Below are 20,840 nucleotides of genomic sequence, written 5' to 3' on the forward strand. Positions count from 1 at the left end.
TCCTTCTGCATCTGTTCACTTCCGACTTCTACAATCGTTGCCTTTTGCACCAGAGTGGTATAGTCCGTAAGCTCAAGGATTGCCACCCTATTCTGAATCCACGGTTTCAGTCCCTGCTGAAACCTCCTAGCTTTCTTTTCCTCGGTGCTCACAAATTCCGGCACAAACCTTGATAACTCAGTAAATTTCGCTTCGTACTCTGCTACCGATAAATTATTCTGCTTTAGCTCCAAGAACTTGAGCTCCATCTGGTTTTCCATTAACCTCGGGAAATACTTTCCCAGAAACAACTGACTAAATCTCTCCCAGGTTATAATAGCATCTGTCTCCATGTTTTTCTTGGCCTCCCACCAGTAGTTAGCTTCTCCTTTCAGAAGGTAGGTAGCAAATACAGTCTTCTGTGCCTCATCGGTACTCAAAATCTCAAAGGATTTCTCCATTTCCTTTAACCATGCCCTTGCCACAACTGGGTCGGCTGATCCGTGGAACTCAGGGGGCTTAAGGGACTTAAAAGCCCTGAAAGAGTTTGCCACAGTATTGTTATTTCCTTGAGGAGGTGGGTTGGGTTGACGTTCCAAATTCTACCTTAGGAGTTACATGAACTGGCCCATGGGATCCATGCCTGGGTTTGGTACTGGTTGCTCAACCTCAGTTTCTCCTTCTTCAGCCTCTATCTCAAATCCCTCAACATCATATGTTTCCTCTTCCTCTTCATACAGGGAGTCATCCTGTTCCACATAATCCTCATCTTCCTCTTCACTGTGTTCCTGGTTCCTATCATCCTGGTTATGGCTTCCCTGGTCCTCAGATCCAGGGTTCGCCCTAGTTCCAATCTTTCTTGGCGGCATGATTCTGATAATAAAAAAAATTAGTGGGAAATTCAACGTTAGGTCACAATCATATACAACATTGTGCCTTGCACAGCTCTTATAATGGGGAGAATGTATATCGCAATTCTATTATTTTATGACAGTTCTAATACGAAGTGCAGTAATAATAATGATAAAAATAGTGACCTCGTCACTAAGGAACTGAACTGAAACGAAACAAATATATACATAATGCGAGAAATACATAGTTTAATCTGGTCAAAAATACAACAGTGCTACAGCCATCTGTCCCAAAAGTGATACACAAGAGTCTATCTGTCTAGTCAGAAAAAGGGATGCTATATACAAGTCAACTATCCCGGAAAATTGGCTCTTACTAAGGCCTCGGCTAACTAGATAACTAGACTATTCCATCGTCAATCCTGAATCATACACCGGAGCGGGTCAGCTCCCATACCCTTTCCATCGCACGACAGAAGATATAGTCGGCCTGCCGCCTGGAGATCCTACCATGCCTGTCTCCCTGGAGAGATCTGAGTCTCGTTCGGGACGTAAGCTCTATCCCCGTAAGCTCCCTCCTTAAGGATCGGGGTATAGAAGCTCTAGTCTCATAAGCTCGGGTATGCCTACCCACCCTCTCCGCATCCAACCCCTCCTGGCCTCATCCAGTCGGGCCTCGGCAACAGCCACTCGGGTCCTCAGAACATCCTGAACATATCCATGAGCTAACGAAGACTACCTGTGGGCAGGGTCAAGAGGTGGTGAATCCGGAGCCGCTGAGGGTGCCTCCTCGGTCTGCCTAGGCTCGGAAGTATGGGTCTCTGAGCTGTCATCATCGGGAATCCAAGATAGTGGTGGAGGGGTAGGAGCTCTGACCACCGGAAGTGTGGGTAAAGGGGTACCAGCATACACTACCATAGGTCCGACACGCTCCTCAGCTACTGGGACCTCATCCGGGTCCTCCTCCTCTGGAATAGCAATGACCTCTGTCTCTGACTCCTCTGAGGGGTCCTCCTCATCTGAAATAGCAATGACCTCCGTCTCTGACTCCTCTGAGGGGTCCTCCTCATCCTCCTCCATCTCAGGCTCCTCCTGATCCTCAACATCTAGCAATGCCTCATCATGCTCACGCTCGAACATCTCAGGGTCCTCTATCTCAGGCGCCTACACATTAAACGAGTTAAGTTACTATCATAATACTTATAAGGGTTCCCGTAAGGGTTTTAACTGTCAGCACTACTTTAAGAAGTCCGACCATGAACTTGGCAAGAGTTCTTATTATCTTTGTGAGTTTGTTATTATATCGTCGCATCATCTCTGAGGTTTATAACGCTTAGCTCTGATACCATTTCTGTAACACCCCTAGATCTGGGGTCGGGGATCCGGGTCGTCACGGTCTTTCTTTCCACAATATCACTTCACTTAATTAATAATAAATAACCTTATGTTGTGACCCCACACTAACACACACCACAACCCGTTATAGTCTCAGAGATGAAATTGAAATAAGTACAAGTCTTTGAATCCACAATTTAAAAGTTATTACAACCCAAAATGATTACTTGATAAATTTACAGTTAATTGCCATTATCTGCCACAAGTTATAATTATACATAATTGATTCTCAAAAGTAGATGGTCTGATCTACAATAGATCTACCTCTGCAGCTATAGCAGCTACAACATCATCGGGAAGACGCGGGACGCTTCCCACGTGCTTGCGCTGGGTCTGCTGGAGTCTGGCCATCTTTCCTAACTGTTGTTGTGTGATGAAGAAATAAAGCAAGAGTGAGCCTTACAGCTCGCAAGATAATATAAAGTGATAACAATAATATAAGTATCTTAATGGATACTTACTAGAATCTTTTATCATGTGTAAGATAATTACTTACTAGATATAAGTAAAAACAAGGGATGAAGTTACCAAATACTTCACTACACTTATATCATTTATAAAGCTACTTGAACTACCACTGTTCAAAGTATAATGAGCTTTCAACAGTTCATCACATAGATGAGACTACAAGACAAGATTTGAATAGATTAAATCTTTGAAATATTATTAAAGGAAATGAAGTTATGATATACTTCATTTAGTTCTGATATATATATATATATATATCCACATATACATCTTCTTTATACATTTCCTGAAAACCTCTGTCATGTAAAGTATGAACAGAGTTTGAAACATCCAATGAATTTTGGAAAGGAAAAGAATTTTGGCATAAACCAGATATCTCGCTGATCAGGCAAAGATACCAATAAGTAACCTTTTCTACTAGTAGATGGACGAATTCCCCACTGGTAATCACCCTGGTCGCAATAGGACCTTATGTTGGACTGCCACTCAGCCACTTATGCATTTGATGGACTCCCACTGAGCCACTTACACTATCATGGACGCCCACTGAGCCCATCTTGAATTTGAAAACAAGTTTTGGGATCCGCTCTACCCTTTTAAATTCATTTTGAAGACTCGAAAACACTTTAAAGAGTGTTTGGAGTAATGCTGATTTAATGAAGTAAATCAGTCCCAATATATTTAGAAAATGTCTGAATATTATTATTTAAATAATATTCTCATAAAGATAATCCTTATAAAAATAATCGAAGTAGAAGTATTAAAACTTATACTTGAAATGGATATTAAATGACCAAAGATATACTTATATGAAAGTACTATCTTTATTTGAATAATCGAAAATAAGTTTGATTATTGACACCTTATTCTTTAATAAAATAAAGAATATATTTCAGTAATAAGCGGAGTCATAATACCTCGAATGAATATTATAAATAATATTCATAAAATAATGGAGTCATACATCCTCGAATGAATATCCAAGTAATATTCAATAATAATATAAAGGAGTCATAAGCCCTCGAATAATATTCGAAATAATATTCAATAAATAATATAAAGGAGTCATAAGCCCTCGAATGAATATTCAAATAATATTTAATAAATAAAATAAAATTATCGAATAAACCTTATTCGATTAATAGTTTTGAAAACTATAATCATATATATATATAAATATATATATATATAAAATCTACTCGGGATCCTCGACTCCCGGTTTTAGAAAATGTTTTCACCTTTGGGTCCCTATACTAAGGGTATATGCAAATTACCGCTATCCTCTAGCATAGGTATTATCAACTGAACCAACAAATCTATATGGCAAGAATACGAAACAGGCTTGCATATGTACCATATAACATGCTACAATATATCGCAACATTTGCTAATTAACCAACATGCATCTATCACAAGATAATGCATATATATATATACATCACAACAACAGTTATAATGGGTAGAAAACTTGCCTGAGCGACTTGGGGTGATAAAAGGCTCGGGACGAGTCTGGTAACCTATAAACAACAAGTAAGTTGGAATTAAACCAAAGTCACTTGTAAATCTATACTTTAACTAACTTAGACTCTAACGCTTGTTTTGCGCTTATTGATTCTCTTAAGTCACTCGGGTACCCTCGGCTCCACCATTTTTAATATTTTAACCTTTATGAGTTTTAAGGTGATTCCTTCGCGAGTGTCTTACAAACTGCCTAACACACTTACCATAAATGTTTCATACATTAATTAACCCTTTTTGGTCTTTAACCTATGTTTCAAAGTAAGGCGAGGGGAAAAGTTTCGTTCACGAAACGCCGTTACTTGAAACGGTCGTTTCTCCTAAACCGTGCATCGGAATCGAACGAACTACATATCAAAACAAAGCTCGTAACACGAGCTATCTAGACAAGGCAATGGTCATAATCTAGCAGGGGGTTCTCGGGTCCTAATGTTATGCACAAAAACAGTCTAGAGAAAATCGGACGTTACGACGGCTATGTTTACGCGATTTCCCAATTTTAAACCATTCAAAACCAACCACAATTCAACCTCAAATCAAACACACAACAAACATCCATCCTTATCACATCATAACAGCCCCAATAAATTCAATTCCAATATTTATACTTATGCCTAAGCTTAACTTTAACTATACTTAAGTTCTTTTAATCAAAACAACAAGATTTACCATTCCATTTCAATACCACTTCAACCCAAACTCTAAACCACAAACATTAAGCTACAATATCACCATAATAATCAAAATCATCTTATTAAACATAGGAATCTAGGGTTTGGAGATGATATACCTTCCTTGAAGTGGTGGGAGTAGCTAGGAAGCCTTAAGAAGCTTTGAGAAGTCTTAGGAATGCTTGGATCTTAAAGGAAAACAAGAAAAATTCAAGTTAAAAACTTGAAAACACTATTCATTGTCTTCTTCATTGATTTAATGAAGAAGATTGAGAAAGAATTGATGGCTTAAACTCATGATATAGCCCTAACTATGCATAAGGATGATTAGGGAATTAACACCAATTTAGGAAGCCTTGATCTTGGATTTTGAATTTTCTTGCCTTTAAAATGTCAAAAAGCCGAGAGCAAAAGATGAACAATGCCTTGGTTTCTTTTTAATTTTGATGAAGAATGAATTATTTGGCTTGGTTGATTGGTTTTGTGTTTGTTTTTGGTTAATTACCAATTTAACCTTGATTTTGTGTGGTTAAAAATCCACCACATCTCCTTCCTTCCCATGTCATGCCTATGTCATGTTGTGATGTCATCTTTCCCTCCTTGTCCTCTTCTCATTGGTTGGGTGACATCACTCTCTCTAATCCCTTTGATTAACTTCCTAATTGTTTGCCTAATGACCGCTGATCTGTTATACGGTTCGCTTAACTTTCGTTTTCGTTTATCGTTTGAAGGATCATACCCGGGATCTTATTACTTAGGTTCCCTTAACCTTTCTCAATACATTATATTCCTTTTTATGATCCTCTATTATAATCCTTTAATTTAAATCCTTTTTTTCCTGTTACCTTATACTCAATTCTCTCCGTATCTAGTGTATTTCCGGGAAAAACCAAAGTGTTCGGAATTGGATTCTGGCGATCTTTACATACACTCATATACCATATAGAGTACTAATAAAATCTCAGAATATCCATAATAGAACCCCTACATAGTGTGGCATGAAAAGTTTTCTCATTCAGCTAAAATACTATTCACAAGGGTTACAAAAAGTTCAAAATTTTGGGGGTTATTACATACACCATCCGTCGGGTCATTAAGAGAAGCTGAAAGTCAAAATAGATCACTAACAGAAAATTCCCCTTTCTCAAGTCAAAGATTCACAAATCCGGGGGAGTTTCTAATAATCAAAACTCAGTCACACATCAAGACAACAATGAGGCCTCTTAATCTAGAGCTAATCTACCTCAACAAAGGAAATGGATAAAAGATCATCCCTTTGAGCTCATCATTGGTGATGTGTCTTCTAGAGTTCAAACAAGGAGAGCAACTCAAGAAGAATGTCTATATAGTAGCTTCCTATCTAAGGAAGAGCGAAAGAAGCTAGAAGAAACTTTGTTGGATCCTGATTGGATTTTAGCTATGCAGGAGGAGCTAAACCAATTTGAAAGGAATAAAGTATGGAAGCTGATACCCAAGCCTAAAGGAAAGAATCCAATTGACACCAAATGGGTATTCAGAAACAAGATGGATAAAAATGGCATAGTGGTCAGGAACAAATCTAGATTGGTTGTTAAGGGCTATTGTCAACAAGAAGGAATAGAAACTTTTGCTCCTGTTGCAATACTTGAAGCCATCAGAATTTTCTTAGCCTATGCAGCCCGTGCGAATTTCAAGGTCTATCAAATGGATGTCAAGAGTGCTTTTCTAAATGGAGATTTGGAGGAGGAAGTCTATGTTAGTCAGCCTCATGGTTTTGAAGATCTAAATTTTCTAAATCATGTCTACTATCTTTTGAAAGTACTCTATGGACTGAAGCAAGCACCTAGAGCCTGGTATGACACTTTATCAAAGTTCCTTTTATAAAATCACTTCACAAGAGGTACTGTGGATAAAACTTTATTCTTTAGAAATGCTAATGGCTCTAGTATACTTGTTCAAATTTATGTAGATGATATTATATTTGGCTCTACAGATGAACAAGTTTGCAAAAAGTTTGCCAAATTGATGCAAAGTAAGTATGAAATGAGCATGATGGGAGAACTAACTTACTTTCTTGGTTTGCAAGTTAATCAAGTTAGTGATAGAATATTCATTAGTCAAACTAAATACATTCATGATCTTTTAAAGAAGTTTGATCTAATGGATTGCACATCTGCAAAAACTCTCATGGCCACTGCAACTAAGTTTGAATTAAACACTACTGAAAAGTCTGTGGATATTTCAAGTTATAGGGGCATGGTTGGTTCACTTCTGTACTTAACAACTAATAGGCCAGATATAATGTTTGCTACTTGTCTTTGTGCTAGATTTTAGGTTGATCCTAGAGAATCTCATTTAGTAGCTATTAAGAGAATTTTCAGATATCTCAAGGGAACACCAAAACTTGGCATTTGGTACCCTAGAGATTCTGGTTTTGATCTAACTGGTTATTCAGATGCAGATTATGCAGGTTGTAAAATAGACAGAAAAAGTACAACAGGAACCTGTCAATTTCTAGGGAACAAGCTTGTGTCCTGGTTCAGTAAAAAGCAAAATTCAGTTTCTACCTCTATAGTCGAAGTTGAATATATTGATGCTGGTAGCTGCTGCGCACAGATTTTGTGGATGAAAAACCAATTGTTGGACTATGGTCTACAAGTGGATAGGATTCCTATTTTCTGTGATAACACAAGTACAATTGCCATCACTGAAAATCCAATACAGTATTCAAGAACAAAGCACATAGACATCAAATACCACTTCATAAGGGAACATGTAATGAATGGTACTATGGAACTGCATTTTGTTCCAAGTGAAAAGCAACTTGCAGATATATTTACCAAGCCACTTGATGAATCCACATTTTCAAGGTTGGTAAGTGAGTGAGGTATGCTTAATTATTCTTGAATCATTTCAGATATTTTGCAAATTGTTATGCAGCCAGAAATTTAATTGATTTTTCAGTTTTGGATGAAATTTTGGCTAAGTCAAAATTTACATCCCGACGGATGATCATTATCCATCGAGTTTGATCATCCGTCGGAATACTATTTGTCAATAAAATTAATTATTTTTCTGGAATATTTTATAACTCGACGGATAACTAATTTATCCTCATCCGTCGAATTGTCTCAATCCTAGCCGTTAATTCCCTGAACATTATCCATCGAGTATACTTACAGCTTGTAAGCATGACACGACGGATAAGTGACGGAATTTTTACAGTTTATTTATTTTTAAACGGCTATTTTGGTCAATTTTTATTGGTTACTTTATTTTACTTTATTATTTTTGTCAGTTAATTTCTGAGATAGTATAAAAGAAAATTCACTTTTATTCATTTCTTTTATCATTCTCAAGATTCAATTGCTCTAATTTATTTCTTCTCAAAAGCAAATTATCTCTCTGCAAATTCTAAATCTCTAACTATGGCACCTGTAGTGAAAATCATGTCTCAAATCGGTTATATCAATGAGAAAAACAACTTCTCAGCTTTGGTGAACAAGGAGATTCAACAGTCTGGTGACTATCACAAAATGATGGATTTTGTGAAGAACTGCAAACTCAACAATGCCATACTGGAATCACCCACCATTTACTGTGAGGTTGTTGAAGAGATATGTACAACTGCAGTGTACAACTCGATAGACAAAACCATCACATTCACTCTGAAAGGTAAGCAGTTTTGCATATATAGTGATATTGTTAAAGCATGCTTCAAGATTCCTGATAATACTGTAACTGCTCCATACACAGACACTGAAATTGTTAATATGCTTAATGCCATGGGCTATGAACTTACTACTTCTAAATTAAGTGAAATTAGGAGATTGGGTCTAAGGAAAGAATGGAGTTATCTATGTGATGTAGTAACTAAGGTGTTTTCTGGTAAAGTTAGTAACTTTGACTATATAAACATTTCTATGCTTAACATGCTTTACATGCTAGTTACTGATAAGTACTTTAATTTCAGTGATTTGGTTTTGTTTGAGTTAGGCTTTAAATTAGGAGAGATCAATAAGAGAGGTAAAAGTGTCTATTATGCTAGATTCTTTATGATGTTTGCTAACCATCTTATTGAAGATATTGTGATTGAGAACCCAACCAACAAGTTAAATTGTTGGGTTCAAGAAAGAAGGATCATTGCAGATTTAAACAGAGCAAACCATCACAAGGAGGTTCCCCTATACTACTTTCCAGTAATGGAGGGACCTCAGGTAAGTGAGGTAATTTCTTCTGTCTCCATTCTTCCAACCTCACAAATTTCTTTGCTTTCTAGTGTAGCTATGGAAACTATGTCAATGACCCAACAGTTGCCTACCCAAGCTACCAAATCAACAAAAGTTCCTAAATCCAAAGCTAAGAAAGCCCCCTCTGATTTCTTTCAAAAGAAATCAGTTGTAAAATCCACCTAACCTAAAGAGGGGAGTGTGAAGGTGGGCAAGAAAGGTGAGGGACAGGGTGAAAATCAAAGAAGCCCTAAGGATAAGGTTGGAGAGGTGAGTGATTCCCAGCCTAACCACACTACAGTTTCTCAACAAACTGCAGTGCTTAAAAAGGATTTAAGCTCATTACTAGTTGCATCCTCCCAAAAGGATGTGACTATTGAACAAAGCTCTCAGCCAAGAGCACAGGCCAAGAGGGTAAGGGACACAAACTCACCCCAAACTTATACCAGAATAAAGAAACCAAAAACCCTTGGGGATCCACAGGGATCACACACTGTGCAAACTGGTGCTAAAGGCCTAGTCACTGCACCATCTCAAAGTCAGGTTGATGTGGCTCCAATAAATGTGGAGTCACAACCAAAATCTCTCATAATTGAAGCACCGGATACACCAAATTCTCCCACACATTCACTGGATGTTGACATGATCAATACATCACTTCCAAATTCTTCATCTTTAACTCTCTTGGAGAAGCCAAAAATCCAAGTAAGTGAGCATCATCTTTTAGATGATTTGTTGGCTCATTTACCATTTCTTTCGGAGACTATTAAGACATCTGTGCCAAAATTTTCATCAATCTGCACAGAGTCTACAATAGTCTCCACTCCAAACTCAATTATTTCTTCTATCCCGATGGATATTCATCATCCGTCGAGTAGTGATTGTATTTTGACGGATAATCCTGACATCAGTCATCCGTCGGATAGCCATACTACTAACCCGATGGATATTCGTCATCCGTCGGGTGTCTCTGCACAACTTCAAATTTTTTTAATTCTTACAAGTGCAGAAGATTTAGTAGTAGTGCAATCACTCTTAGGACTAAGGAAAGGGAGTGATTTGAGTGAGAGTCTGGGTTACTCCCAGGAAAAAGGAGAGGAAAAGAGTGAACCAATGCAGTCCATTTCTTCAGGACTGGAAAAAGTGAGTGAGAGGAGTCCCACCTTAGATGGTGAAGGTGAGGGTGTGAGGGTGGGGAGCCAAGGGGAGCCCTTGATGCAAAAAGAGAGATAAAATGAGAGAAATACATGTACAGGAGGGATAAGGCTGGATAACATTACAAGTGAGTCAATGAATGCCAATGATGCAGACATTGAGAGACTATCTCAGCATCCTCAAGCTGTTATAAGTTCCATCTCTTTGGATGCTGAGGCATTTACTCATCCTGTTCCAGCATATCAAATTTTGGCTGGACAGGGCAATGAAGATGGAGAAAGGATACTGAACTTGGTGCACACCACCCAGTCAATGCAGAGAGCTAAGGATGCCATCACAGCTATGCCACCTAGAGCTGATGATGATGTTGACTATAGGACTGGGGAATCTACTGATTGCTTTGGTGATACAAGTGAAGAGGAGTCACTAGACATAGGGGAGAAGTAGGCCCTAGTTCCAGATCTGGTATGCCATCTTGGGCATTTTCAAAGCAGTGTGATGAACACTATTTCAAGACTACCCTGATTCAACTTATAAGTTAGACACACTCTGCTCTTCAATCCACAACAAATGCCAGCACCAAAAAGCTCCTACAAGCACACCTTGCTTCTCTTCAATTACAAAAAATCCAAAGTTTTCAACATACTCAGGATGTCACCTCTATCAAAGGTGAAATTAATCAAATAAAAAGGGACATTTCTGAAAGGTTAGATTCTAAACTTCTAGAAGCTACAATGCTTGACATTAAGAGACAACTCAGGAAAATTCTGATCTTGCCACAAAGATAGATTCCTTGGATACCAGAATGACAGCAATGGAAGCCTCTCTAACAGCCATACATCTACATCAGGCACAGCAAACAGACTTGCTTCAAAGGCTAGTGGCAGCACAAACCCCTTCTTCTACTCAACTTGCTGATAACAAAGAGGGGGAGAAAGAAACCTCTTCTAAGGAGGAGAAAGCAAGCTCAATTGTCTTATTCAATCAAGGGGAATCAAGAAGTGGGAGGAGCAAAAAGTGCTAAACATATAAGTCAGCAAAGTGATTGTACCAACAATTACTTTCACAAAGCCACCAGTGTTGGATAGCATTGATCTAATCCAAAGAGCAGCTGAAAAGCTTGAATTGAAATCAAATTCTAAGATGATTGATGTTACAGCCCTAGAGAAGGAAATAAAAGAAAAATGGAGAACGATAGATGCAGATATCCAACAAAAGTTTGGGCCAATTCTGAAACCAGACAAAGTCTCCAATCATCACTCTAAAGTCATGAAAATTTCTGTGAATGACATAAGTATGAACTATCCGGAAAGAGGTTAAACTCCATGCATCAAATCTCCAAAGAAAGATCTCATTATGAAGGCCAAATGGAACTATCCTAAGTTTTCTGACAAGAATCCTATGGATACAGTATTTAAAATACCTAGGCCATATGAGAAGAAGCTGCTGGCCAGGTCTATTGCATTCTGCAAGGATCCAACTGATTCAGTGCTTAAAAGGAGATTTGCTAAAATTTACAGAAATGGTAAGGAGATTTGTGTAGTGGTTGGACACCCACTGTTTGTGGAAGCTAAGAAGGAAGAGAAAGAAAGAATCAGGCTAGAAAAGAAGCAAGCTGCTTTCGATGCTAAGAAGCAAAAGAAAAAACAAGCTGCTATTGTTAGGAATATGTGTATTAGTTTGATGATAAGTTCAGCAAAACACTTAAGTAGAAATCTAGTGTTTGTAGCCTCAACGGATAAGACCATCTTGGCTATCCATTGAAGGAGTAGCCTTACTTAGCAATAAGTTTGGTATTGTAGCACATCTCACTCTCTGGTTTCAAGCTGTAATTCTTAGATGTTGTTAGGAGATAATCAGTCATGTTGACTACTAATGGATGTACAAGTAGGAGGGCTAATTGTAAATATTTCATGCCTTGTAAATTTGTATAAGTGAAGTAGTGTCAACGGATATTGAAGACCTTCAACGGATAAGAAACTAAGCTTCAACGGATGTCTCTAACGCCTCAATGGATAAAGCTTCAACTGCTAGAGCATCAACGGATAAAGCCATCAACGGATGAAAGCTTCAACGGATGCACTGCTAGAGCATTAACGGATAAAGCCATCAACGGATGAAAGCTTCAACGGATGCACTGCTAGAGCATCAACGAATAAAGCCATCAACGGATGAAAGCTTCATAGCAGTTGATAGTGATAGTTAACAAAGCTGACAGAGGCACATGGATTGACAGAGATGTGGTAGCGTATTTCAGGAACAGCAGAAAAAGCAGCCTTTTTAGTCTGGTTCAAAATGGAAAGTCAACAGATAATTCCATATTACACTGGATAAAAATGGAACAGAAACAAGTGGAGAACTATTGTCTTATTGTACTTTATCTTTGTCTTCACTTGTAAACTTGGTGTTATATAAACCAAGTAGTAGCTAGTAATTAGACATGAATTTTCCCTGAGCTGTTTAGAAATATCAAGAGAGAAAATCATCTAGTTTGTACTAGGAAGTAGCTGTGATTTAATTTTGAATCACAGATTTTCTGAAATAACACATCTCTGGTGGAACAACAAATCCACCAGAAAAGTTTTTAAGTTCTTTGTGTTCATTTCATTTGTGTTTAAATATATATCTGTCTGCATCAGCTCCAAGCAATTCACACACAGTTGATCACTCAAACACTTAGTCTTACAAATTGCTCAAAACTTGAAAAAGTTTTGAGATTTACATTCAACCCCCCTTCTGTAAATCTCATTATTAGTCCACTGGGAATAACAATTGGTATCAGAGCAAGCTCTTAACATACAAAGAGTTTAAAGATCTATTCTGCTAACAGCATGAGTAAGAAGGATATTGGTGTAAAGATTCCAATCCTGAAAAGAGATAACTATCATCACTGGAAGGTGAAGATGCATTTACATCTTCTCTCTCAAGATGAAAGCTACATCAACTGCATTGAAAATGGTCCTCATATCCCATACAAGGTGGCCACAGCTGCTACTGCTACAGTTGCTGTTGGACAGTCTATTCCCAAGCCAAAGGCAGAATGGACTGTTGAAGATATTGAAGAGGTCCACAAGGACAAGAAAGCCATGAACATTCTGTTTAATGGCTTGGATCAAGATATGTTTGACAATGTCATCAATAGCCAAACTGCTAAGGAAATTTGGGATACTGTGCAGCTTATCTGTGAAGGCACTGAGCAAGTTAGAGAAAACAAAATGCAGCTTCTCATTCAACAATATGAATATTTCCACTTTGAAGAAGGAGAATCATTGAATGATACATTCAACAGATTTCAGAAACTATTGAATGGATTAAAGCTGTATGGGAGAGTGTACCAAGTCAAGGACTCCAATCTAAAACTTCTAAGATCTCTACCAAAGGAATGGAAGCCTATGACTGTTTCTCTAAGAAATTCTCAAGATTATAAGGACTTCACACTTGAAAGATTATATGGAATTTTGAAGACTTATGAACTTGAGATGGAGCAAGATGAGCTGTTGGAAAAGGGAAAGAGAAAAGGAGGATCAGTTGCACTTGTAGCTAACAGTGAAAAAGTTGAAGCCAGAAATGAGGAAAAGACAATGCCAAGTCTCAAAATTGGCACAAGCAAATCAGAATCAAGCAAGGGTAAAGAGCAAGTTGCTGAGGATGAAGACAATTCCAGTCATGATGAATCTGATGATATTGATGAACATCTGGCCTTTCTGTCCAGGAGGTTTGCAAAGATGAAGTTCAGGAAAAACACAAAGTTCACTAAGCCAAACAAAAACATGATGGACAAATCAAAGTTCAAATGTTACAACTGTGGCATTAGTGGACACTTTGCAAGTGAGTGTAGGAAGCCAAATTCTGAGAAAAAGAAATTTGAGCAAGTTGATTACAAAAGGAAGTATTTTGATTTGCTCAAACAAAAGGAAAGAGCTTTTCTCACTCAAGATGATTGGGCAGCAGATGGGGTAAATGAAGATGATGTTGTGGAATATGTCAACCTAGCCCTGATGGCTAATTCTGATGAAAATAAAACTAGTTCATCAAGCAACCAGGTAATTACTACTGATCTCTCTCAGCTTTCTAAACATGAATGCAATGAAGCCATAAATGATATGTCCAATGAATTATATCATTTGCGTGTTTCTCTTAAATCACTAGATAAAGAAAACACTAGGATCAAAGAAAATAATGTGTTTTTAAGTGATAGGAATGCTGTGTTAGAGAGTCAGGTAATTGAGCTTGAAAAGATTAAACTTAAATGCTTGACTGTCGAGAGTGAACTAGAAGAAGCTGTTAAGAAAGTAGAAATTCTTTCTAAACAGTTAGAAAGTGAGCAAGAGGTAATCAAGGCCTGGAAAACATCTAGGGATGTTGGTGTTCAAATTGCCAAGGTTCAGGGAATTGAATCATTCTGTGAGGATGCCTGGAAGAAAAACAAAAAGAAGTTAGAATTAATTGATGGATTGTCAACGGATGTGGAATCAACGGATGATGAAAGTTATCCGTTGAAGGAAGAAAAGGAGCATCCGTTGAAGGCTCATCAAAACAGGCAAGTTCTTTTAAAAATAAAAAGAATGATTCAACTCTCAAGAACTTTGTCAGAGAAGGAGCTAGCACATCCAGAGATGTCAGTAAGGTGAATATAGGACACATGACTTTAGATCAGTTGAAAGATAGGCTTAAGTTGGTTGAGGATAAGAAGGAAACTAAAAGAAAATCTAAAAGAAATGGGAAGGTAGGGATTAATAAACATAACAATTACACACCTGATAGGTATGCTCCTAGAAAAAGCTGTGTACATTGTAAAAGTGTTAATCACCTATCTGATAATTGCAAATCTGTTAAAAATGCTCCCATGCCTTCAAATCCCTCCATGCCTAACATGTCTATATCACCTCTGCATGCTATGCCTGTTATGTCTCACCAGAATCCCCATGCACATTTTGCAAACATGTCATACATTAACAATCCTTACTTTACTGCATTTAGTATGCCTCAAATGCCATACAATATGCCTATGTGGAATAACATGTTTGCACAACCTATGCCTTATCAAATTCAATCAAATGTGTTAAATGATTTTGTGACTAACCCTACACTTCAACCAACCACATCTGAGACCAAGGTTGACCCAAAGTTACCTAAGTCAAAAGATGCAGGAGGAATGAAGTCTAGGAAAAAGACTAACAAGGCTGGACCCAAGGAAACTTGGGTACCAAAATCAACTTGATTGATTTTGTTGTGTGCAGGGACAAAGAAGGAATCTATGGTACTTGGACAGTGGTTGTTCAAGACACATGACAGGAGATTTCACCCTGCTCACAGAATTTAAGGAGAGAGCTGGCCCTAGCATAACCTTTGGAGATGACAGCAAAGGATTCACTATGGGATATGGCTTGATTTCAAAAGAAAATGTCATCATTGATGAAGTTGCATTGGTTGATGGTCTCAAACACAATTTATTGAGCATCAGTCAACTATGTGACAGAGGGAATACTATTTCCTTCAATTCTGAAGCCTGTATTGTCACAAGTAAAAAGGACAATAAAGTGGTTCTAACTGGAGTTAGAAAAGGAAATGTGTACTTAGCTGATTTCAACTCTACAGATGCAGAATCCATTACTTGTCTTCTCAGCAAAGCAAGTCTAGTTGAAAGTTGGCTATGGCACAAGAAGCTGTCCCATTTGAATTTCAAGACAATGAATGATCTAGTCAAAAAGGACTTAGTTAGAGGAATGCCTCTAGTGGAATTCACAAGGGATGGACTGTGTGATGCTTGTCAGAAAGGAAAGCAAAAGAAAGTATCATTCAGTAAGAAGCTTGAATCTGTAATTGATGAACCACTGCAACTTCTACACATGGATCTTTTTGGACCAGTTAATGTATTGTCAATTTCAAAGAAAAGATACTGCCTAGTGATTGTAGATGATTTCTCAAAGTTTTCATGGGTTTATTTTCTTGGATCAAAGGATGAAGCTAGTGAAATCATCATCAATCATATCAAGCAAGTCAACAATCATCCTGATTTCAAAGTAAGGAATATTAGGAGTGACAATGGAACTGAGTTTAAGAATTCAACCATGAAGATGTTCTGTGGAGTAAATGGGATCATGCATGAGTTCTCAGCACCAAGAACTCCACAACAAAATGGTGTGGTGGAAAGGAAGAATAGATCACTAATTGAAGCTGGAAGGACAATGCTTGAGGAGTCAAAGCTCCCAACTTATTTTTGGGCTGAGGCTGTTAACTGTGCATGTTACACTCAGAATATTTCTCTAATCAATCAAGCAAAATGCATGACTCCCTATCAATTATTCAAGAGAAGAAAACCAACTTTAAACTTTCTACATGTCTTTGGTTGCAAATGTTACATCTTAAGGAATCAATCTGATCACAAAGGAAAGTTTGATGCAAAGGCTGATGAAGGAATATTTGTTGGTTATTCTGCTGGAAAATCATATAGGGTCTACAATCTAAGAACCAACATTGTCATGGAATATGTACATGTTGTGTTTGATGATAAAAAGATTGATGGACTAACAGATGAGGGACATCATGAAGGACTCAAATTTGACAATATTGAGATATATTGTGATGATAGTGAAGATGAGAATGATGAAGAAGGCATCTCAAGAAGAAACCAGAGTCTACCTTTGGATAATGCACAGAATGCTGCATCCGTTGAAAGTCATAATTCAGCTTCCGTTGAAAGAAGCAATGCAGCATCCGTTGAAAGACAAAGTGCATCATCCGTTGAAGTTTATAACGAAGCATCCGTTGATCACAGTCTGTCAACGGATAATCAATTCACCTCATCAGTTGATAGAACTCCCAATTTCTTTCAAAGGATCAGCAACTCAGGGGGAGTTTCAACAAATCAACATTCTATCTCACATCATGACAATACTGAGGCAACCTCATCAAGGGCTAATCTACCACCTCAAAGGAAATGGACCAAGAATCACCCTTTTGAACTGATCATTGGTGATGCTACATCTAAAGTACAAACTAGAAGGGCTACTCAAGATGAATGTCTGTATAGTAGCTTTCTATCACAGGAGGAACCTAAGCGAGTGGAAGAAGCTCTTTTGGATCCAGATTGGATTTTAGCTATGCAAGAGGAGCTAAACCAATTTGAGAGGAACAAAGTGTGGAAGCTGGTACCCAAGCCAAAGAACAAGAGTTCTATTGACACAAAATGGGTATTCAGAAACAAGATAGATGAAAATGGCATTGTCATAAGGAATAAAGCCAGATTGGTTGCCAAAGGCTATTCTCAACAAGAGGGAATAGATTTTGATGAAACATTTGCTCCAGTTGCAAGACTTGAAGCCATCAGAATCTTTCTAGCCTATGCAGCTAATGCCAATTTCAAAGTCTATCAGATGGATGTCAAGAGTGCTTTTCTAAATGGGGAATTGGAGGAAGAAGTTTATGTAAGCCAACCTCCAGGTTTTGAAGATCCAAATTTTCCAGACAATGTGTATTATTTGTTGAAAGCACTCTATGGACTAAAGTAAGCACCTAGAGCCTGGTATGAGACTTTATCAAAGTTCCTTCTAGATAATCACTTCACAAGAGGTTCTATTGACAAAACTCTCTTCTTTAGAAATGTTAATGGCTCTAAGATACTTGTACAAATTTATGTTGATGATATTATATTTGGATCTACAGATGATAAACTTTGTAAAAAGTTTGCTAAATTAATGCAAAGTAAATATGAAATGAGCATGATGGGAGAGCTAACTTACTTTCTTGGTTTACAAGTTAAACAAGTTAGTGGTGGAATTTTCATTAGTCAAACTAAATATATTTATGATCTTTTAAAGAAGTTTGACTTAATGGATTGTTCACCTGCAAAAACTCTCATGGCCACTGCCACCAAGCTTGAATTAAACAAGGCTGAAAAGTCTGTGGATATTACAAGTTATAGAGGCATGGTTGGCTCACTTTTATATTTAACTGCCAGTAGACCTGATATTATGTTTTCTACATGTCTCTGTGCTAGATTTCAAGCTGACCCTAAAGAATCTCACTTAGTGGCTATTAAAAGAATTTTCAGATATCTCAAAGGGACTCCAAATCTAGGAATTTCGTACCCTAGAGAGTCTGGTTTTGATCTAATTGGCTACTCAGATGCAGATTATGCAGGTTGCAAATTAGACAGGAAAAGCACAACAGGCACCTGTCAATTTCTAGGAAACAAGCTTGTATCATGGTTCAGCAAGAAGCAGAATTCTGTTTCCACATCAACAGCTGAAGCTGAATACATTGCAGCTGGTAGTTGCTGTGCACAAATACTGTGGATGAGGAATCAGTTATTTGACTATGGTATAACTATTGACAAAATTCCAATATTTTGTGACAACACAAGTGCCATTGCCATTACTGAAAATCCAGTGCAGCACTCAAGAACCAAGCACATTGATATCAAGTACCACTTCATTAGGGAACATGTGATGAAAGGTACAGTGGAACTTCATTTTGTTCCAAGTGAAAAGCAGATTGCAGACATATTTACCAAGCCACTTGATGAATCAACATTCACAAGATTAGTAAGTGAGTTAGGTATGCTTAACTATTCATAATCTATGTCATCTATGTAATCTGTCTTGTAGCCTGAAATGAATTTGCTGCAAGAACAAAGTTGGCTTTAATCAAGACTTATCCTATCAACGGATATTCCCCATCCGTTGAAAGCCAAAATTGTTCTATCAACGGATATTCATTATCCGTTGAAAGACAAATACATTTCCGGTAATTTTATCCTTCAACGGATAAAATAGTGTTGTTCATCAATGGATAACTATTTACCTTATCCGTTGATGTGTCACGTTAGTGAGTCACAGCCGTTGATTCTTTTACTCAACCGTTGATACAGATATACAGTGTTGTATGTATTTGTATTTACGGTAGTTTTCAGAATTTCTACAGTTTCATTTATTCCTGAACGGCTTTCACTTACTTAAAAGTATCATTTAATTATTTTAATTTGTGTTTTAATTCAAGAAAGTATAAAAGCCCAATTGAATTCTTATTTTCACTTTACGCTTTCTTGCAATTATCATTCTCTTTCTCTCTCAATTCTCAAGTTCTTCTCTGCAACCTCTACTCACAACAATGGCACTAGTAGTCAAAATTATGTCTCAAACAGGATTTGTTTATGAAAAGAATAATTTCATAGTCTTGGTTGAAAAGAAGGAAGCCCATTCTGATTATCACAAGATGATGGACTTCATCAAGAACTGCAAACTGAGCTATGCAATGCTGGAAGCCCCAACCATCTACTGTGAAGTGATTGAGGAGATTTGGACAACTGCAGAGTTCAACTCCACTGATATGACTATTGCCTTCTCTCTCAAAGGTAAGGACTATTGCATTAATTGTGATGATTTACAATCTTGCTTTAAGTTGCCTGAGAATAATGCCATGACACCACACACTGATAAAGATGTCTCTGCTATGCTAGATTCCATAGGCTATGCTTTTGATTCTACTAGTTTAGGTAGTATTAGAAGGAAAGGCCTTAGGAAAGAATGGAGTTTTCTTGGAGATGCCTTTATTAAGGTTTTCTCTGGGAAGATTAGCAATTTTGATGCTATCACTTCATCTCTTGTTAATATGCTCTATATGCTAGTTTCTGATAGGTACTTTAATTTTAGCAACTGTGTTATGCTAGAATTAGGTTCCAGATTAAGTAACAAAGCTAATAGACCACATAACATCTGCTTTGCTAGATTCTTTATGTTATTGGCTAACCATGTTGCTGAAGGTTTGGTTATATCCAATGAGAATAATAAACTCAAATGCTGGGCACAAGAGAAAAGGGTCCTTGCAGACCTTTTGAGAATGAACCTCAACAGCCAGGTGCCATTGGTATACTTGCCAATCATGAATGCACCACAGGTAAGTGAGGTAAATGTTTCTGTAACTCCTACTATTTCCAACCCCAATGTTTCTTTGCCTTCTAGTGTGGCTATGGAACCTGTGTCATTGTCCAAACAGGCTCCTACCAAAGCCACCAAATCTAAAATCTCCAAAGTCAAGTCAAAGAAACCTACCTCTGTTGTTTCTCAAAAGACAACAGTTGTAACAACTACCATAAACCCTGAAGGGAGTGAACAGGGTGTGAGTGGTGAGGGGAGGGGTGAACATCAAAAAGCCCCCCAGGATAAGGTGGGAGAGGTGAGTGGTACCCATTCCAGCCAAGCCACAGTCTCTCAAAAGACTGTAGTGGTTCAAAAGGAGTCCAGCACATCCCTAGTTGCATCCTCCCAAAAAGATGTAACTATTGAAAATAGTCCCCATCCAGGGACACAGAACAAAAGAGGGAGGGACACTGAAGCTAAATATTCACCAATTCAAGCCTTTTCAAGGAAGAAGAAGGCCAAAACCCTAGTTTCCACACAAGGGACACACACAGCACAGATACACCCACCAGTATTTGTGCCTTCTCAAATTCAGCTTGATGTGATTCCAGCAAATGTGGAATCACAGCCCCATTCTCTCAATATAGACACACACCATTCCTCAAACTCTCCTACACCCTCTCTGAATGTGGATATGATATTCACATCAATTCCTGATTCTCCCTCATTAAAACT

Source organism: Apium graveolens, chromosome 3 (genome assembly GCF_009905375.1).
Source record: "Apium graveolens cultivar Ventura chromosome 3, ASM990537v1, whole genome shotgun sequence".
In the NCBI taxonomy this organism is placed as follows: Eukaryota; Viridiplantae; Streptophyta; class Magnoliopsida; order Apiales; family Apiaceae; genus Apium; species Apium graveolens.